This window comes from Abrus precatorius, unplaced genomic scaffold (genome assembly GCF_003935025.1).
Source record: "Abrus precatorius isolate BTA unplaced genomic scaffold, Abrus_2018 Scaffold10, whole genome shotgun sequence".
NCBI classification, from domain to species: Eukaryota; Viridiplantae; Streptophyta; class Magnoliopsida; order Fabales; family Fabaceae; genus Abrus; species Abrus precatorius.
The window spans coordinates 25,543,641-25,564,264 of NW_020874292.1; the positions used below are offsets into that span (position 1 = coordinate 25,543,641).

General features: G+C 25.4%; 1 pseudogene; it reads left to right on the forward strand.

Annotated features, from left to right (window-relative positions):
- The first annotated feature begins 7,441 nt into the window (after window positions 1-7,441).
- Window positions 7,442-19,143, forward strand: LOC113852123 (annotated as a pseudogene).
- Window positions 19,144-20,624: the final 1,481 nt, after the last annotated feature.

The window sequence follows — 20,624 nt, forward strand, 5'->3', positions numbered from 1 at the left end:
AGAAAAGTTTCTATAAAAAAATTAGTATAAAAAATAATGAATTATATTTCATAAATTAAAAATAACTTATTTTTAAAATTTTAAAAAATAAAAATGTAAGAGGTTCTTAAAAAATAAAAAACCATAATTTTTTAAACTTATAAATTAAAAAAAATATGAACTTAATAAAAAAATTATGATTTTTTATATTAATTTTTTAATATATTTTTTTAAAAAATTAGTCAAAAGATACCTTATCCTCCATTTATTATTGTTTTTTAAATAGAAAAGGAGTGGGTTGTAATGAGTGGATATTGAAAAGTGAAAATATATTTTGTAGGTAGTGTTCAAAACATTGATAATAAAAAAGATATGTCAAGTGACACTTCTTTTAAGAATTTATTGCCTTTAATTATAGTAAAAACTCTTCAGAATTTAAAAAGTTCTTTCAAGCATTTTTCTGAGCAAATATAATGGTAGAAAAAACATAATAAGGGACCCAAACATTTTTTAAAAGATAAAACGAAGAGAAGAAAACTCACAAATTTTCAGTCGTGTATTTGGAACTCTTGCTAAAACTTATTTTATAAACACAATTACTGGTCCGTTGCATCATTCAAGTGAAAGAAAATGAAATACATATTCAAAATAACAAAAAACAACTTAATATACCTCAAATCAATCAATATCATTATTATTTAAATGCTAATAAATTTCATAAATGAAAATGGCATCAGAAAGCAATTTGTTTGAAAATATTCATGTGGTATTAATCAAAATAATGCATCATTCAATAATTAAATATGATTGAATTAAACAAAAATATATACCTATTTAAAATTTTGAAATAATTTTACCATAATTTTCTACATATTTTAAAAGTTAAAGAAACATTTAAAAAACTGGGTCAATCAGGAGTGTAAATACATAAAATCTAATGTCTTTTAAGATTTGAACTACGACATAAATTGACACTAAAATATAACATACAAATGAAATGAAACTGTAAAGTTTTATGAATTAAAAATGTCATTGTATATTAGAGTCGTATTATATCTTTCCAATTTTTTTAACTATTGACGTTATTTCATAGTATCATACAAGTAGCCTTGCTTCAGATTATTTTATCAAGTATATATTTTATTTTATAAATTATGTATAAGAGATATAAAATTTAATAAAAGTTCTAAACTTATTGTTTCAATAAATGCAATCTAGGATTTATCACGTTACAAGAAAAGATAAAAGTAACGGTGTTAATTTGCATTCTCATTCTCTCTCACACAAAATAAATAAATAAATATATATATATATATATATATATATATTGTACTAGTGTAAGTATAAAAATTTACATTCAATTTGAGTCTTTTATTTAATTCACATCTAATAAGTTATAATTTATTACTTCATTGACTGTTAAATATAAATTAAATAAAAATTTTTAATTAAAAGTAAAAGTTTTTAAACTTATACTAATTTAAAAATATTATATATATATATATATATATATATATCATTTTTAATAATTATTTTTAAAAAATGACATACATGCATACATCTAAATTTATATTTATTAAGAAATTGCTTTCACTATTTTCACTTGAAAATCACATAAATTTCGACATAAGAAGACATCAGTTTCTTTTGTGAATAATATTTGCTAAAAAAATTTCTTACTCGATCCAGTTCAAACTCTATACTAAATAAAAATAAATAATTTGGCCTCCATAAAACATCAAATAACCTCTATATTGTAAATCAAAATCTATTATTTAAAAAGTAAAATATTTAGAGCATGCTTCATTTCTGTTTTTAAAACAATTATTTATTTTTAAAACTTAATTTTAATATAAATTTGTATTAGAATTGATTTTTAAAAACAAAAAACAAACATACCCTTAGTGAAACTATTTTTTTTTAATACAGTTTGTAGTATGTAAATTTTAAAATATAAATTAATTGAGAATGATGTATGAATTACATTTTTTCTTATTATAATAGTTTTATATTTTCTCATATATATATATATATATTAATTTCATTATAAATTTTAAAAATTTAAATTATTACTTAAAATTTTTATTTTTTTGTGAATTTATATTTTTATATTTATAAAAATTATTTCTATTTTTTTAATTCTAAACTTTATTTTTAAAGGTCTTATCTCTTAAATTTATAGTTATTAATAAATATCAATTATTGACATTTAATTAAATTTTTGTTAACATTATATGATAAAAGTATTATTTTAAAATTATTTAATTTTATTTAAATATTTATATTTTAATATAGTTATAGAATTGAGTTAAAATAATTTCTAAGGAAGTTATGTTTTACCAAGAGACAATATCTCTGTTAAGGTTAAAAATAATCAAAAGCCAATCTACATCAATGACAAAGCAACTTATATAATACCACAATGTATAAATATAAAAAAATATATTGAAAGAAAAACTCAGATACTCAGTTTTATACAAGACAAATAATAATAAGGGCCACGTTGAATTTTAAATTCAAAATTAAATGGAATGTGACGCGTGCAAATTCAATTCAAATCCTACTCAATTATAATACTCAATTATTTTAATAGTTCTCAGTTTGATGTCAATTCTTTCACAGTAGTATTATCATTTTTAAAGATACATTCACTTCTAACTATTGTGAAAATATCTCAAAATTTAATAGATTATTCTAAAAACTTTTTTATGCAAATAAAATAGTTGAAATTGTTTTTTTGTCAAAGTTTAAAAATCACAAGTATTCTAAAATTTAAAGGACGCAGTCCGTAATTGCTACCAGCTCAAGAAAATTTTTACGCGGGGAAATTTGAATACAAAATCTTTTGTTAAATAAAAAATTGATTATACATAAATGCAATAGAACCTTGCACTACTGGGTTAATCATTTGAATTAGAATAAAAAATTAAAAAATAAAAAGAAGACAAAGAAATTTACAAAATTTTTAGAGTGCATTTATAACTCTCCCTAAAAGCGATTACTGATCCGTTGTCTCCTTCAACGTGAGAGTAAATCAAATGCATATTCAAAATAATAAAAGCCAACTTAATATACCCTTAATCAATCAATGTCTTTATTATTTAAATGCTAAAAAATTTCATAAATGGAGATGACACAAGAAAACAATTCGTTGAAAGATATTCATCTAGTATTAATCAAAATATAATGCACTATTCAATTATTAAATATAATTCTATTTGAATATATAAAACAAAGCATCTAAAAGCTGAAGTTTGTTCGAAGTTTTCTCTTAAATCTTAATGCTGAGCGTTAGTTCCCCGTCTCAAAATCAAAGCTAACGTGCTGTTGTCTTGAAATTTTAAGTTCTTTTAAATAAACATCTTTGTCAAACTTCTGGCCTAATTAAATTTTTGTCCGATAAGAAGGTGCATGATTATTTAATAGATACAGAGCAATTAATAAGCACGTTTTTTATTACAAAAATGACAAACCATAATCAGAAGTTTTGACAGGGTTTCCTCCTATATACCTTTTAAACATTTTTTATCATTTAATATATATATAATTTTAAAATTATTAGACAATATAATAAATTTTCAATTTAATAAATAAGGATATTTATAAATATAACAAATAAAAAAGTTTAAAATAATTTTACTAACTAATATTCTTAAATTATTACCTAATATATCACTCTGGTGATATTCAAAATAAGCACATTATACATAAGAAAAATACACTTGAGCAATGGGCAAGGAAGCGGGAAAGAGAAAAATATTGGTCGCTTTTAAAAATTAAAAACGCATGTGATGTTGATTTTGTCCAACAATTGATGCCAACATGTCATAACGCGTTTGGCCAAAAACGCGTGATAACGTGGCTTGTACGTTGGGATAGTTTTTCAATCCCTCCGAACCATATATTTCTTCCGTTAAAAATATAAATATTCAATTATTATTACTTTTTTTAAAAAATTTAAATTTTATATAAAACATATTATATGAATACTAAAATTTACTTTGTAAGTTGACATGTTCAAAATAATAATTTAACAATAAGATATTATCCTTAAGACACTGGTTATTATTATCCATATGAAAATTAAACAGACCAAGTTAATTTTCACGCAATGACTATTTATTATTTTAGATAATAAAAAAAGTAATATTTTTTTAATAATATATATATATATATATATATATATATATATAATTTTTTTAAGTATCAACATTTTATTATAAACTGGTATATTAATTTTGTCTTAGTCTGCATTTTATTTAACTTAACATGATATTACAAGGTTTTTATATCTATTTGTTCACATATGGGAAAGTTTTTATATCGATGATCGATCAAATGAAATATAGAAACAAAACATATTCATGAAATACGTACTGAAACACGCGTCTACGACATATTCCATTAGTAATGCATGCTATTTCATGTTAATTTTTTTTTCTAAAATAAAATAGAAAATTCTAAAATTTAAACAAAAAACTAATAAAGTTAGAATGCCAGAAAGTAATTAAACTAACACTGATTTATATTTTTATTTTTTTGTGAATAAGCTAATAGTCGTGTTGGAACTTGGAACATATTTAGAATATCCTAATTATCAAAGTTAAAAAATGAGTATTAATGAAATATTATTGAAAATTATAAATAGTTTATATTGATTGCGACATAAAATAAGTTTAATTTTGATGCATACTTAGTATAAAAAAAATAATATTATCCTTGAATTAAAAATATATGATAAATATAATTTTTAAATTGTTTATTACAAAAGTCAATAATTCTTACTAAAATAACAATTTATAATTAAATGATAGTGTAAATTTTTTTACATATTCAGTACATTGCAATTAAATAAAAATAAAATTAGACTAATTAATTTATTTGAATTGGATCAATTATGATAATTGAACTAGTTGCCTAATTTTAATAAATTTTAATAATAATTATTTGAGTGCTCATTCTAAAAAATATATAATACTCGAGTTAATAATATCTAAATTAATTTTAAGAATTATATTTGACATATTTAATTTTAAATTTTTATTAAAAATATTATTTTATTAAAATTTTTTATCACATAAATCACAATATTTTATTATTTATTAATTAACAAAATCCATACAAATGTAATTAAATAATGTGAATTTTATTTTCTCTTTATTGAATGTAGGGGTGTGCATAAATTGGATTTGGACAGAATCAATCTAAATCCATTTTAAATCTAATTATATGAATTAAATATGAAACTAATCTATTTTATTTTTTCTAATACTGGTTTTATAATTTAAATTTAATTTAAAATTAGTTTTAAATCCAGTAAAACATACCATAAATATTTTTTATATTATTATTAAATTATTATATTAAAAATAATTAAATTTATAATAAATAATATAAAATTATATTTAAATATATTTAATTTGTTAATAACAATTTTTATATTTATATTATTAAAATTACATTCATAATTTTTATTTTGTATCATTTATTTATCACATAAACTAATCAGTATATAATTTTTTTTAATTAAATTGTATGAAAAATGTTAGTAATATAATTTTTATTTTTATTTATTTTTTAAAAGTTATCTTAGTCTCCCTTTTTATTTAGTCTTATTCAAAATGAAATTATACTCTAATCTTAAAAAATAATAATATTTGGAACACTATTTTAATAATATAATTTTGTTAACAAATATTTGAAAGATACTAATTAAAAAATTTATTATATTTTATAATTATTAAATGTATACTAAAGTGTAGTTATTATTTCTTTTATTTAATTTTTCAAGTTTATTTCTCCTCTTGTCAATCACTCATGTAAAATATTTTTTAGAAAAAATAAAGACACGTACTTATTATTTAATGAAAGTAAATTTTAAAAATATTTTTTATTTACAATAATGTCAAATAAATTATCATGATAATATAATATTATATAAAATATTTTATTTATTTTTTAAATTTTTTATGTCATTCTATTTATTTAAATAATTTTTATTAATTTATAAAATAATATTTTTTTATCTAAATAATAATAATTTTTAACTAAAATTATGTTTAAGAGATATATTGTATTGATTAGAATTTCAATTCGATATCACAAAATAATATACATTATTTTAAAATATAAAAATACTTAACATTTTAATTTAGTAATTAAAAATACAAAAAGAAGAAAGATGTAAAAATATTTATTATAATGATTTCAATATTATTTGAACATTTGTACATTTTTTATTTATCATTTACATAAAAATTATAAATAAAACTTAAAAAATATTTCAAAAATAGGTTTTTATTCATTTTTTAATTATATTATCATCTCATATTTTAATATATATGTATATATATATATATATATATATATATATTATATAAATTTTGTGTTGAAGATAAAATAATATTTAAATTAATTTAATTTAAATGTGACACCAATGATATTAGACTAATTTCAAACTTTCTGGAATCTGGAAATACACTTTTCACTTGGTCTAGCTGATATTCTGATTTATGCAAAGGATGAGATTGAGACCCATTGCCCAGACTACACAAAAGATATGCTAAAACTGGTTTTGAGGAAATATAATCTAATTTTATAAAATAAAATTTAAATAATATCTGGACAAAAATAAAGTAGATTGAATATTTGATTTTCACAAAAATCTAGATTTTTGAATTCAGTTTAGCTTGAATGGTGGACTGAATTTTAGTATCTAGATTTTTTATCCACTTCTAATTGAGTGGCACATGTATTTGGAGAAATGTATTATATTCTCAAATTCTTAAATACTTTTCTTACTATTATATAAAAACATATCAAATAAAACTATATGCATTTATAAACATAAAACTATTCTTATTTATATAAAACTTTAGTTTTTTTATATTCTTAATTTTTACAATTAAGCCTCTCTCTTTATATATATAGTTAATACTGCTATTATTCTTGCTCTTTTTCTTATATATTTTTTAGTGCATATCAATCAATTTTTGTAGTCTCATTATGGTGTCTAGTGACTTGGATAAAAATAAATAAAATAATCAATTGAGTAATTATTATCATAAAAATATTATTAAGTTAGAAGAAAAAAGGATAATAATAATTTTTAAAAAAATATTTTTTTATTATCTTTTTTTTCTATTTTCATATTTTTAAATTTAAAATATATTAAATTATTTATATTAAATTATACAAAATAAAAAAATTAAAATTGAATTTAATAAATGCAAAAAAAATATCCTTTACTGTTATAATTTTTTCTATCAAATCTCAATTAAATATTAAGTATGATAAAAATTTATTTCGCTCTTATTCTACTCTTGTCTTATTCTACCCTTATTTCGCTTACCTTTCCTAGCTGTCCTCCTCGCATGTCCCCACCACACGGTCTAAGTTACACATGCCGGTCATATAAATTCTGATGAATGCAGTGGCAATGTAAGGTAAATTTAGAACAACAATGGCGTCCTCTCAAATTGGAAGTCGTGAGAGCTTAGAAGCAGGGTTGAGTGTTCAAGAGCTCACAAAGAAACCGTTGACTTCAATTCCTCAACGGTATATTCAACCCCACAACCGCGAACCTTCAGCTATCCCAAATCAAACCTTGTGCCATACAATCCCAACCATCAACCTGAAAAACTTGATTCATGGAGAAGCTACAGAACTTGAACTACAGAAATTGAGCTCAGCTTGCAAGGATTGGGATTTCTTTCAGGTTCGAAACTGGCTTTTACATTTCATGTTATTGTCATGTTGTGAATATACATATATTATTTTCTTGAAATCATGTATATATGCTTTATTTATGTAGTTGGTGGATCATGGAATTAGCCCATTTGTGCTCGAAACGCTTAAAGAGGAGATTGAAGGATTCTTCAAGCTTCCTTTGGAAGAAAAGATGCAATACAGGATGAGGGTAGGTGATGTTGAAGGCTACGGAACTGTGATTAGAGCAGAGGATCAAAAACTTGATTGGGGTGATAGGTTATTTATGAGGATCAACCCTCTTAGTATAAGAAAACCACATCTTTTTCCAGAGCTCCCTTCATCGCTCAGGTATATAATTTATATTCTCTAAAACTATATTTCGATGTGCCTCAAATAAAGGAGTAGAAAAGGAAATAAGAAAAAAAAATTAGATTTTTCATTTAGTTGGAAGAGAAAAGAAGAGGAAAAGATTTTTTCATGAGTCCCATCATAAAATGAAAAAGAAAAAAAGTCATTTTATGGAGAAAGTGCGAGAGAGACAGGCTGGGGAGAGGGAACTAAGGAGGAAGGGAGGGAAGTTTTGAATTTGTTATTTTTATTAATTAAATTACTAAAAATATTTACATAATATAAAAAGTTTAAAAATATATATATTTTTTGTTAAAACCATGATAATACACAAAATTCTTTTAAAATTTATTTATATATATTTTTTTATATATTTCAACACATCTACATAATAAGCCTTTTTATTTTATTTATTACTCTCTTATCTTTTTCTTCTTTATTTCACTTTACATCTAAACAAAGTATGAACCCTTTTTTTAACCTTAAATTGGATAACTGTAAATATTTAAAAACAGTAAATTTTATTAAAAAATTTTATTTATTATTTTAATATTCTGTATATAATAATTTTTAATAATTGTTTTAATTACTTAATCTCAGCTCTTATAACCGACATTTTCTTGCTCAAAAATTTTCAACTCAAGCATGGATATAGATACATATATTGATGACTTGACTTATATAAATGTAGGAGTATCTTAGATTTATACATTGTGGAAGTGCAAAATGTTGGCATGGTGCTTGTGAGGTTATTGGGAAAAGCTTTGAAGATAGACAAGAGGGAATGGGAGATATTTGGGGATGGGATACAAAATCTAAGGATGACATACTACCCTCCATGCCCAAAACCAGAGCTAGTAATGGGTCTCTCTGCACATTCAGATGCAACAGGAATCACCATCCTTAACCAAATGAATGGAGTGAATGGCCTCCAGATTAAGAAAGATGGGATTTGGATCCCAGTCAGTGTCAGCTCAAATGCACTTGTTGTCAACGTTGGGGATATTCTAGAGGTTTGTATCAATAATCCTCTCTTTCAAATTCTGTTAGTTTTTTCTTTGAGTTGTATTATTTATAACAAATTTTGTTATTACATTAGTTATTTTATTCTATGTTTTTTCTCTTTTTTTCTTATATATTTCTTTGTTATAATTTGTTTTTGCAATAAATTATATAAGTATAATTTTCCTTTTACTTTTTACACTTTTGTATTTATGACAATTTTTTTATATTAAGTAATATTATTATTCTCATAATAATTTCCATGATAAAAAGAAGAGAAAAAAATTATGAAAACAAATAATTTACAAACTTCAGTTTTTAAGACTAAATTTAAACATCATAAATAAAAAGTTTTTATAAAAAATATTTATTATATTAAAATTATAAAAGTAAAATAAATACTTTTTTTATGATAAAATTTTATTATTATTAATTGATTATCTTCTTACCTTACGATTAATATTTTTTTAAAATAAAATATAAAAAAATTAAATAAGAAAAAAAGTACTATAAATATATTTATGACAATATTTAGAAAGAGATTGAAGCTATAACATTTGAGAAAATTCATAATAATATTAAAGATTTTATTAACTTTATTTCTAATATTTAAATTTAAGTATCTAAAAATAATTTTTTTATAGAATAGTACATTATTACTGTATTGAAGTTATAAAAATATAATAAATATTTTTTAATAAAATTATATTATTATCAGCAGTTTATTCTCAATCCTAAAAATTGAGGTTAACAAAATTTTAATATTAAAATATTTTTATTTGTGAAAATGTCTTTTAATAGTCAATTTCAAATGGTATTTCCGTTAACCTTTCTTTCAAGTTACCAAAGGTAGATTAACTTTTTCAATCCGCTCTCACTCAGTTCCCTAAATTATAATAAAAATTTAATTTTTTAATAATTTATTTTGAGTATTTCAAACTTATCCTATAAATTAATCTTAAGAAAATTGATAATTAAAAATCATGTTACCTTATGGACTAGAGACTTTGATTTAGAAATTTTATTTTAATATACATCGATCAAATAACTTGCGCTTAAACTACTTGTAAGGAAGTTTCTTATTTTTTTATGTCAATTTTAAAAGTTTAAAATAATATAAACTATTTTTTATTAATTATATCCTTAATTTAAAATAAAGAAATAAATAATTAATATGAGAGATAAAGAGATGCAACAATAAATCAAATGGTATTTTTCATAAAACTAATGCTATTAAATATATCCTTTAATTTGTCTGTAAAACCATAAAGTGATAGATAAAATAAAAATAAAAAACAAAAGGAGGAAATGCATGCTAACTTCAACAAAGTAAGAGAAAATTTAAATTTTGTTTTAATGAAGAGACAGGATTTCACTTTGTTATAAATTATATCACTTAATTTCAAATTATTAAATTATTATTACAAAGTATTTATTTCTTAATAAAAATAAACAAATATAGTAAATAAAATAATTTCTAAAAAATAATACTGAGTCATAAACTTATTTTCGTTATATTTTTTACTATTAAAAATTAATTTATATTTGTATAATTTTACTAGGAACAAAGTTTTTCCAACAAATTATATTTATTCAACATGTCGTGTTGATTATTTTTATAAAAAATATTTTTATTAATTTATATATTATTTTTATGAATTTTACTTAATAAATAAATTTATATGTTAAGTATTTAAAATAATATTTTAATAATAAGACATTAACTACTATAATTAAGATAAAGGCTAATTAGAATCCTTAAGAAATTGAAAAGGATTCAACACTATAGAATATTATTTAATAATGTTATTAATATATTTTTACTATAATTTAAACAATTTTTAGTGTAATTTTACTTAAAAAAAGATTTATTATTATTCAACTAAATCAGTTAATAAGATCATGTTCTTAATAATAAAATTAAATTTTATTTGAATCATTCTCTTTTTGTCAATAAATTTAGTAATTTTAAGTTATTATAATTTCCTTACAAAATGTTTAGATATTTTGCAAAATAAAATGCCTTCGGTAACCCTCATATGAAAGTGACACGTGGTGTGCGGGTATTATAAAGGATTGTTTCACATTGGTATAACTTTATCTATACATTATTTAAGAACTTTTATTAAATTATTATTTTTTGTTATATAGGTTATAAATTAAAAATATTAAATTAATAGAATGTTCTTTTACTTTATTAAAAGACATGAAATTAATATATTCAATATATAATAATATTAGTTATATTTTGTATTATTATTTGTTTTATATAATATATAGTACCTACAACCAATTTATATATATATATATATATATATATATATATATATATATAAATTAATGAAAATTGTACTTCATATAAAATTATTAAATTATACAAAAATATTATATACACACGCATGTGTATAATACAGATATGTGTGTAACGCACAAGAATAAAGAAAAAGAGAAAAAACATGTATATATAAATTTATACTAATAAAAAATAATATGGTTCACTTTTTATTAATAAAATAATTTTTACTATCTTAATGTATTTAGGGTAAGATATTTTATCTCTTTTATCACTAATGTGGTTTTTTAGTTTTCATTTGTAATATCAAAATTATAATTTGAAATTTTGAGCATTTTCAAATAGAGAACTAGACAAGCAACCTCAACATTATAAACATTGATGCAAACATTCCCATCTCTTTGATCCATTCATTGACTCTATCTAGGAAAGTATAAACAGTCTTATTTTTTTATTTTTTAATTTCTTTATGCCATTTGGTATCTCATCATTAATTAATAAATAAGAATGCTTTATGTTATCTTTATAAGCATGTATATCACATAAATATGTTATATAAAATGTAACATATATTTATATTTTAAAAATATAATATCTGTTCAAATAAAGTATTTATTGATTTTATTTTATATGAAAATTTTTAAAAATGATTAATTTAGGAAGATTAGTGCAATTGATTGAGAAGACTGAACTAAAAAATTTGAAAGACAGAATGATTGTTTTTGTGGAGAATAATGAAGTGATATTGAAGTTATGAGGATGATTTGATTAAGAATAGAATAAAGAATGTTGGAGTTTGCAGATTATGAGCAATGGGGCATACAAAAGTGTTGAGCACAGGGCAACAGTGAATTCAGAAAAGGAAAGGATCTCTATTGCTATGTTCTTTCTTCCCAAGTTTGAATCAGAGATTGGGCCTGCAATTAGCCTGACAAGCCCAGAAAATCCCCCATTGTTCAGAAGAATTGGAACAGAGAAATATGTGAAAGATTACTTCAATGGTAACATGCCTGGAAAGTCGTATTTGGAGCATATGAGGATAACATATCACCCAGATACCAACGCCTAGTCATATGCCTCCCGTCATTTGTATATATTATTCAGGTTTTTCTTTTTTCTTTTTAAAAAAAGACAATAATAATGACAAATAATATGATATTTTTTTTTATTATTTTAAGGAATGTTTCACAATGAAAATTCAAAAATAATGATAACGTTTGAAGTAAATTCTATTGTATCTCGTTAATCGAATTAGTTTTGGTGCTTTCTTAAATTAAATAAATAAAATATAAATATGTGTATATTATTATTTATGATATTTTTATATATAAGTTATAATATGTTCGGTTTAAGAGTTTAATTATAATATTTGCATTATTTAATAACTTTTTATTGAATTCAACTATAGATTTAAAAGTTGTTATTACATATTTCAATTTTATAAAATTTTATATAAAAATAAAATTAAAAAGCACTTTATTATATTATTTTATTTCAATAATTTATGTTTTAAAAATATATAAAAATATTAAATTTTAAATAACATACATACAAATTTTTAAATTATGTAAAATATGATATATATAATTTTTAAGATGATATAAAATAATTTAATAAATAAATTTATTAATTTTATATTTTTAAAAAATTATTAAGTGATGTATGTATCTAAATTTAACACTGTCAATAGACTTCAATCTCTCACATATTGTTTTAAAACAAGTTATTTAGTGTAGAAGATAAATACTTTATCAAATTGTTAGTAACTTTCAAATTTAATTTTTTTATTAAATAATTTTTTAATAAATCTTAGACAATTTTTTTTTATTTTATTGGTCTCATTGCAAATCACAACGTAACATAAAAAAAAGGTTTATATTTAGACAATTATTATATGAATTAAGATTTGGTATAACTTTGAACAATTATATTATTTAATAACTATTTATAGGAGATGAAATTGACCAATTTTACTGTTAAATAATCTTATATTATCTTTATAATAATGTATATTAAATTTTACATGATTTAAATATTTATAAATATATTATTTAAAAATATCTTACATGTTAAAATAAAGTAATACAATAAAATATTTATTAATTTTGATTTTATATAAAATTAATCTACTTGATACCCATCTTCAAACTAATTCAACAGATAGATTAATTAATCTTAAATTCAGTAAATATTCAAGATTAATGCTCGTTGTATATATATATATATATATATATAGATTCAAAATAAATAATAAAGTTTGACATGATTTGTACTAATCCGTACTTGGAGGCTTTCTTTTGGCTATTAGAAACGATCCATATCTAAGTGACTGAATATTAGGAGCTCTATGCATGAGAACCGACCGTTGATGCCATCCGACTACAAATTCCGACGCACAGACTTTCGTCAAATGAACAAAGTCTTGATTAATTATTCTAGACACAGTATTACCAGTGTTTTTCTACAAGGTAAACATAGAATTGCGTAGCATGAAAGCATGCTTATGAATAGGATCTACTCTCACGCAAGAGCATTGTCGTGTGTTGTCTCTTCATTTAATAGTCTTAGACGCGAGGGCTAGGCTATCTCTAGTCCATAGCCATGACAAATAAACCAGATGTTCAAGATGAAGTACACAAGCCCAAAGTCGTTGAAAGGGTTCCCTTTCACAAGCTATTCACTTTTGCGGATAGCTTTGATGTCGCTTTGATGATCATTGGTGCCATTTGTGCTGTCGGTAGTGGGATGGCTCAGCCTATCGTGACCCTCTTTTTTGGGAAGCTCATCAACACCTTTGGTAGCGCTAGTCCATCCAACGTTGTCAAGAAAGTTTCCGAGGTATAATATCAAATCCACCCTTTTGATTTGGCCTACACAAAAGAAGTCAGAAGCAATAATTAAATGACAGTAATATCATAATTCTGTCGAATTTATATTCATGTTAGATAATGCATGGACATTCATTGTACATACTTTTTTATTCTTTTTAAATTTTATACCAATATTAGTTGACGTATTATAATAATTAGACAAGTTTTTACATTTTATTGTATTTACAATGATTCATACTTGTTTTTAAAGTATAAATTCTCTCTTGTAATTTAAAATTCTTATTTTATGTTAATTTCAGATTAATTTTATACATTGTATTACAGCATATCGTGTCTTATAATTTTTAAAATTTGTCGTATCTCCATGCCTGTGTCATGTCATATTTGTGTCTTGCATCATATTTGTGTCATGGCTTAGATACTGAACATTTTTTAAACGAGGGATCCTTTGTGTTTCTTTTTCTAGCCTTGAGTTGCTTTGCATAATAGTTTTTGTTTGCAAACTAACATTTATGTGTGACACCGGCATTCAAATTTCAGGTTGCGTTACTATTTGTTTACCTGGCTATTGGGTCTGGAGTTGCATCATTTCTACGTGAGATGGCACTTCTTTTTTTATTTTTATCTCTTACCCTCATTTATGCTTAATTTTGTTTAAGACTGCTGTAGTATTTTTCAGTCTTAAAGATAATTGCAATATTCTGATATGAGGGTTATTTTGTTGAATGCTGCAGAGGTAGCATGTTGGATGGTGACAGGAGAGAGACAAGCTGCAAGGATCCGTGGCTTGTACTTGGAAACTATATTGAAGCAAGACATTGCCTTCTTTGACACTGAAACAAATACAGGAGAAGTAATTGGGAGAATGTCTGGTGACACCATTCTTATTCAAGATGCCATGGGAGAAAAGGTATGTTCCTTTTGTGTATGAAAAAACACCAAGTATTGTATCATGTATCTGATTTAACACACTCATGATTAGTAGCTCTTTGATTTAAGTAGAAATGACAAGGATTTCGATCATAGAAAAAAATAATTGACCTGAAGTTAATGGCAGGTTGGGAAGTTCATACAACTTGTTACATCCTTTGTGGGTGGTTTTGTGATTGCCTTTACAAAAGGATGGCAACTTTGTCTAGTTTTGCTTGCATGTATTCCTTGTATTGTCATTGTTGGTGGAATCATGTCCATGATGATGGCAAAAATGTCAAGTCGTGGACAAGCTGCTTATGCAGATGCTGGAAATGTTGTACAACAAACAATTGGAGCCATCCGAACAGTAAGAGACATAAATCTTGGATGAATGATAGAAAACTTAGCACGCATTGCTTTTATATTTACGCATATTCGCTGATTTCTTTCTAATATTATACTAGGTTGCTTCTTTTACTGGTGAAAAAAGAGCAACTGAAAAATATGATAACAAATTAAGAATAGCCTATTCTACTACTGTTCATCAAGGGTTGGCCTCCGGGGTAGGAATGGGAATACTTATGCTGGTTGTGTTTTGCACATATGCATTTGCCATGTGGTATGGTGGCAAACTGATCGTTGAGAAAGGATACAGTGGTGGAAGTGTCTTCAACATAATCATATCAGTTAATACTGGTGGAATGTAAGTGAGACATGACTTTTCTTTTGGACTAGACTCTATAGTGCTTGTTTATGTTTGATGCTTATCATGTCATAATCTTATTAACTTAATTTACACCCATCTTAATCTGTTAAACCAGGTCACTTGGTCAGACAACCCCATGCCTAAATGCATTTGCAGCAGGCCAAGCAGCAGCATATAAGATGTTTGAGACAATTAAACGAAAACCAAAAATTGATGCTTATGACACCCGTGGTGTTGTCTTGGAAGATATAAAAGGAGATATTGAACTAAAGGATGTTTATTTCAGATACCCTGCAAGGCCAGATGTCCAAATTTTTGCTGGATTCTCATTCTATATTCCAAGTGGCCAAACTGCTGCTTTAGTAGGTCAAAGTGGAAGTGGGAAGTCAACTATAATCAGTTTATTAGAAAGATTCTATGATCCTGATTCCGGAGAAGTGCTTATAGATGGTGTGAATTTGAGGAATTTTCAAGTTAGATGGATCAGAGAACAGATTGGGCTTGTTGGTTAAGAACCTGTTCTGTTTACAGCTAGTATCAAAGAGAACATAGCATATGGGAAAGAAGATGCAACAGATGAGGAGATAACAAAAGCAATAACACTTGCCAATGCCAAAAAGTTCATTGATAAGCTTCCACAGGTATAACAAATTCTATTACTGGGGACGTAAATATACAGTGTGTCTTACTCGAGTGAACCCAATTTTATTTTATTTTCTCAAGATTATTTTAAGCTAATAAAATTGTATTATTCTCCATGTAGGGAATTGAATCGATGGTAGGAGGGCATGGAACTCAACTTTCTGGTGGGCAAAAGCAAAGAATTGCTATTGCAAGGGCAATTTTGAAGAACCCAAAAATCCTTCTTCTTGATGAAGCAACAAGTGCATTGGATGCTGAATCTGAACGTACTGTTCAAGAAGCATTAGAAGAAGTTATGGCACATAGGACTACTGTAGTTGTTGCGCATCGTTTGACAACAATTAGAAATGCTGACATCATAGCAGTGGTTCATCAAGGGAAAATTGTGGAAAAAGGTTATAAAATTGAACCAACCGTTTCAATTCTTTTTATCAACCCAGCAGTTTGGCATCATAAAATATAATACTTGGATTAAAAATATTCACTTGGGCATTTTTTCTTGATATGTAGGAACTCACGATGAATTAGTCAAGGATGCTGATGGTGCTTATTCTCAACTTATTCGTCTACAAGAAGGAGCTAAGGAACGAGAAAAGGTAGCTACAGGTAGCCAGAAGCCAAAAGGAGATAGCTCAATGAACAACAGTTTTAACTCAGAAAGTCAGATGACCAAGTCTTCCACCCAGAGAATGTCCTTTGCAAGATCAATTAGTCGAAGCTCATCAGGGAGTAGACATTCTCCTTCACTTGGCTTTGTTCTTCCTTATCAACTTGCTGCAAATGAGTCCGGAGAAAGAGCTCATGAAGATTATGAAAGTGGTGAACCTGATGACGAGAAACGCCAAAATGATTCTGTTAAACGTTTGGCCAAAATGAACAAGCCGGAGATTCCTGTCTTGCTACTAGGATCTGTTGCTGCAGCAGTACATGGGATTGCACTCCCTATATTCGGCCTCTTGCTTTCCTCAGCTATTAATACATTCTTTAAACCTCCAGAACAGCTTAAGAAAGATTCTGCTCATTGGGCACTTCTATTTGTTTTGGTGGGGTGTATCACTATGGTGGCTATACCAGTGCAAAACTACTTTTTTGGGATAGCTGGTGCAAAACTTATAGAACGGATTCGTTCATTGACATTTAAGAAGGTTGTGCACCAAGAAATTAGTTGGTTTGATCAACCTACAAATTCAAGGTATGCCAAGGTGATATTAATTTCAATAATGAAAGAGCAAACAAAGACACATTCATGATCATATGTGAATTCCTTCAAGTCATCTAACTCAGAAATGACTTGTTATGCAGTGGTGCAGTTAGTGCAAGGTTAGCTACTGATGCTTCAACAGTGAGAAGTCTTGTAGGTGACACATTGGCCCTTATTGCACAAAACATAGCAACAATCGCAGCTGGTATCATTATAGCATTCAGTGCTAATTGGATTCTGGCTTTAGTAGTTTTGGCTGTGTCACCCTTTTTGCTCATACAAGGATACCTTCAAACCAAGTTTGTAAAGGGATTCAGTGCAGATGCAAAGATTAGTCTAAATTTTTTTATGTTGATTCTATCAATAGAGAGTACATATATGCTAACAAGAATCCTTTATCTTTTATAGGTGATGTATGAAGAGGCAAGTCAGGTGGCAAATGATGCTGTTGGTAGCATTAGAACTGTTGCATCATTTTGTGCTGAACTAAAGGTGATGGGTATGTACAGGAAAAAATGTATTGGACCAGAAAAACATGGTGTTCGATTGGGGCTTGTTAGTGGTGCTGGATTAGGTTTCTCATTTTTGGCTCTGTACTGCACCAATGCTTTTGTTTTTTACATTGGAGCAATTCTCGTGCAACATGGGAAAGCAAATTTTGGAGAAGTTTTCAAGGTACATCACTTTGGGATGGTTCACCTTAATTGGATCATTGATGTTTCTTTTGAACTAGTTCTTACAATAGGTTTTGTGCAGGTTTTCTTTGCTTTAACAGTTACAGCAGTTGGCGTTTCCCAAAGTAGTGCATTGGCACCAGATACTAACAAGGCCAAAGATTCTGCATCTTCAATATTCACAATTCTTGACAGCAAACCAGAGATTGACTCAAGCAGTGATGAGGGCATGACACTAGACACCATAAAAGGTGATATTGAACTTCAACAAGTCAGCTTTAGATACCCAACACGGCAAAATATTCAAATTTTCAAAGATATGTGTCTAAGCATTCCAGCTGGAAAGGTAATCACTACTTTACTATTCTGATTATTAAGTTTGGGATCATACATCAACTTATTTGAGAATATGAGATATATAGGGAGCATTTGGATACTCAACTTATTTAAACACTTATTTAATAAGTTCTTTTTAAACGATGACTTGTGTTATAAATTTAATGATGAAACTTATTAGAATAAGCTGAAAACATCATAATAACATTGTTGATATATATCTCTGTAGACAATTGCCCTGGTTGGAGAAAGTGGCAGTGGAAAATCAACAGTTGTGAGCCTCTTAGAGAGATTTTACAACCCTGATTCTGGACAAGTACTACTTGATGGAGTGGAGATCAAAAAGTTTAAATTAAGTTGGCTGAGGCAGCAAATGGGTTTGGTTGGTCAAGAGCCAATTCTTTTCAATGAAAGCATTCGTGCCAACATAGCTTATAGCAAAGAGGAAGGTGCTTCAGAGGAAGAGATAATTGCAGCAGCAAAAGCAGCCAATGCACACAAGTTCATAAGTTCTCTTCCAAATGGTTATGACACATCCGTTGGAGAAAAAGGGACACAATTGTCAGGAGGACAAAAGCAACGTATAGCCATTGCAAGAGCCATTTTGAAAGACCCCAGAATCCTTTTGCTTGATGAGGCAACTAGTGCACTTGATGCTGAATCAGAGCGCATAGTTCAAGAGGCTCTAGATAGAGTTAGTGTGAATAGAACTACTATAGTAATAGCTCATCGTCTTGCTACAATTAAAGGTGCTGACATTATAGCAGTTGTAAGAAATGGGGCAATTGCTGAGAAGGGAACACACGATGCACTGATGAAGATTGATGGAGGATTTTATGCTTCATTGGTAGCTCTCCATGTTAGTGCATCTTAGGAATTAAAGTAGTTGGTGCCTCCTTAGAGTGGGTCACAAATGCCTTGCACACGACTAAATGAAGTCAATTTTTGAAACTTCTATTAGCATTTATCTTCCCCTATTTAACTTCATTATCATTGAGTACGCGTGCTTATACTATAAAGTTTACTACGGAACTTATTAAAATACGTCACAGTCACCTAATTTTAATAAATTATACTAAATAAAAGAAAACTTATAAAAGTCATAATGTTCCAATGCTTATCAGATTGGATGATATTTCACATGAACAACAAGGGAAGAAGCAACTCCTCATAAGTTTCTCAAATTTTCAAACATGCAATGTGATTGATGAGAACAATAAATGAAAACTGATTTATAAATTTCACTCCCTCGTCACATGTTATGTGATTCGAGAATACAGAGGCAGGCCACACCAAGGATGAACTTAAAAGATCTACAAGTGTTTTCACTGCGTGGGCCAATCCTTGGCATTTACTAATAGTAATAAAAATAAAATTATTAATGAAAATGTAGATTAAAAATACAAAATTTATAACAAAAGAGTAATTATAAAGGAAACATAATCAAAAAATAAATAATTAAATTAATATATATATAATATATGTTTGACGATGTTTATCTATTGTAAAAATAAAACTTTCCAAAATATTGTTTTATACAAATTGTTTTCAAATAATAAAAATATCTTAATTGTTTAAACTTAAGAAATATGAAATTAAATAAAACACAAATTCAAATATAAAAGTAATTAAAGTGAATTAAAATAACATAATCTATGACTATAAATTAATTGAGAAAATTTTTAATACATATGATTTTATCTTTACATTTTTTTATGTTTATTTTTAGATTAATTCTAATTTTTTTTTATAATTGCTAATTATTCATACTAAATCTATTAACATTGAATAGTTATGTAATGCTAATAATATTTTTCTAAACTATTATCTTTAATGGTTATGCAAGGTAAAAAAAATAGAAAATATAAAAAGTCTATGAATTATTAATTTAATAACGATTAAAAATAAAGAACTAAGTTTTGTTCACTTACAAATTTAAATTTAAATTTAAACTTTAAAATTATAATATTAACATTATATAAAATAATAT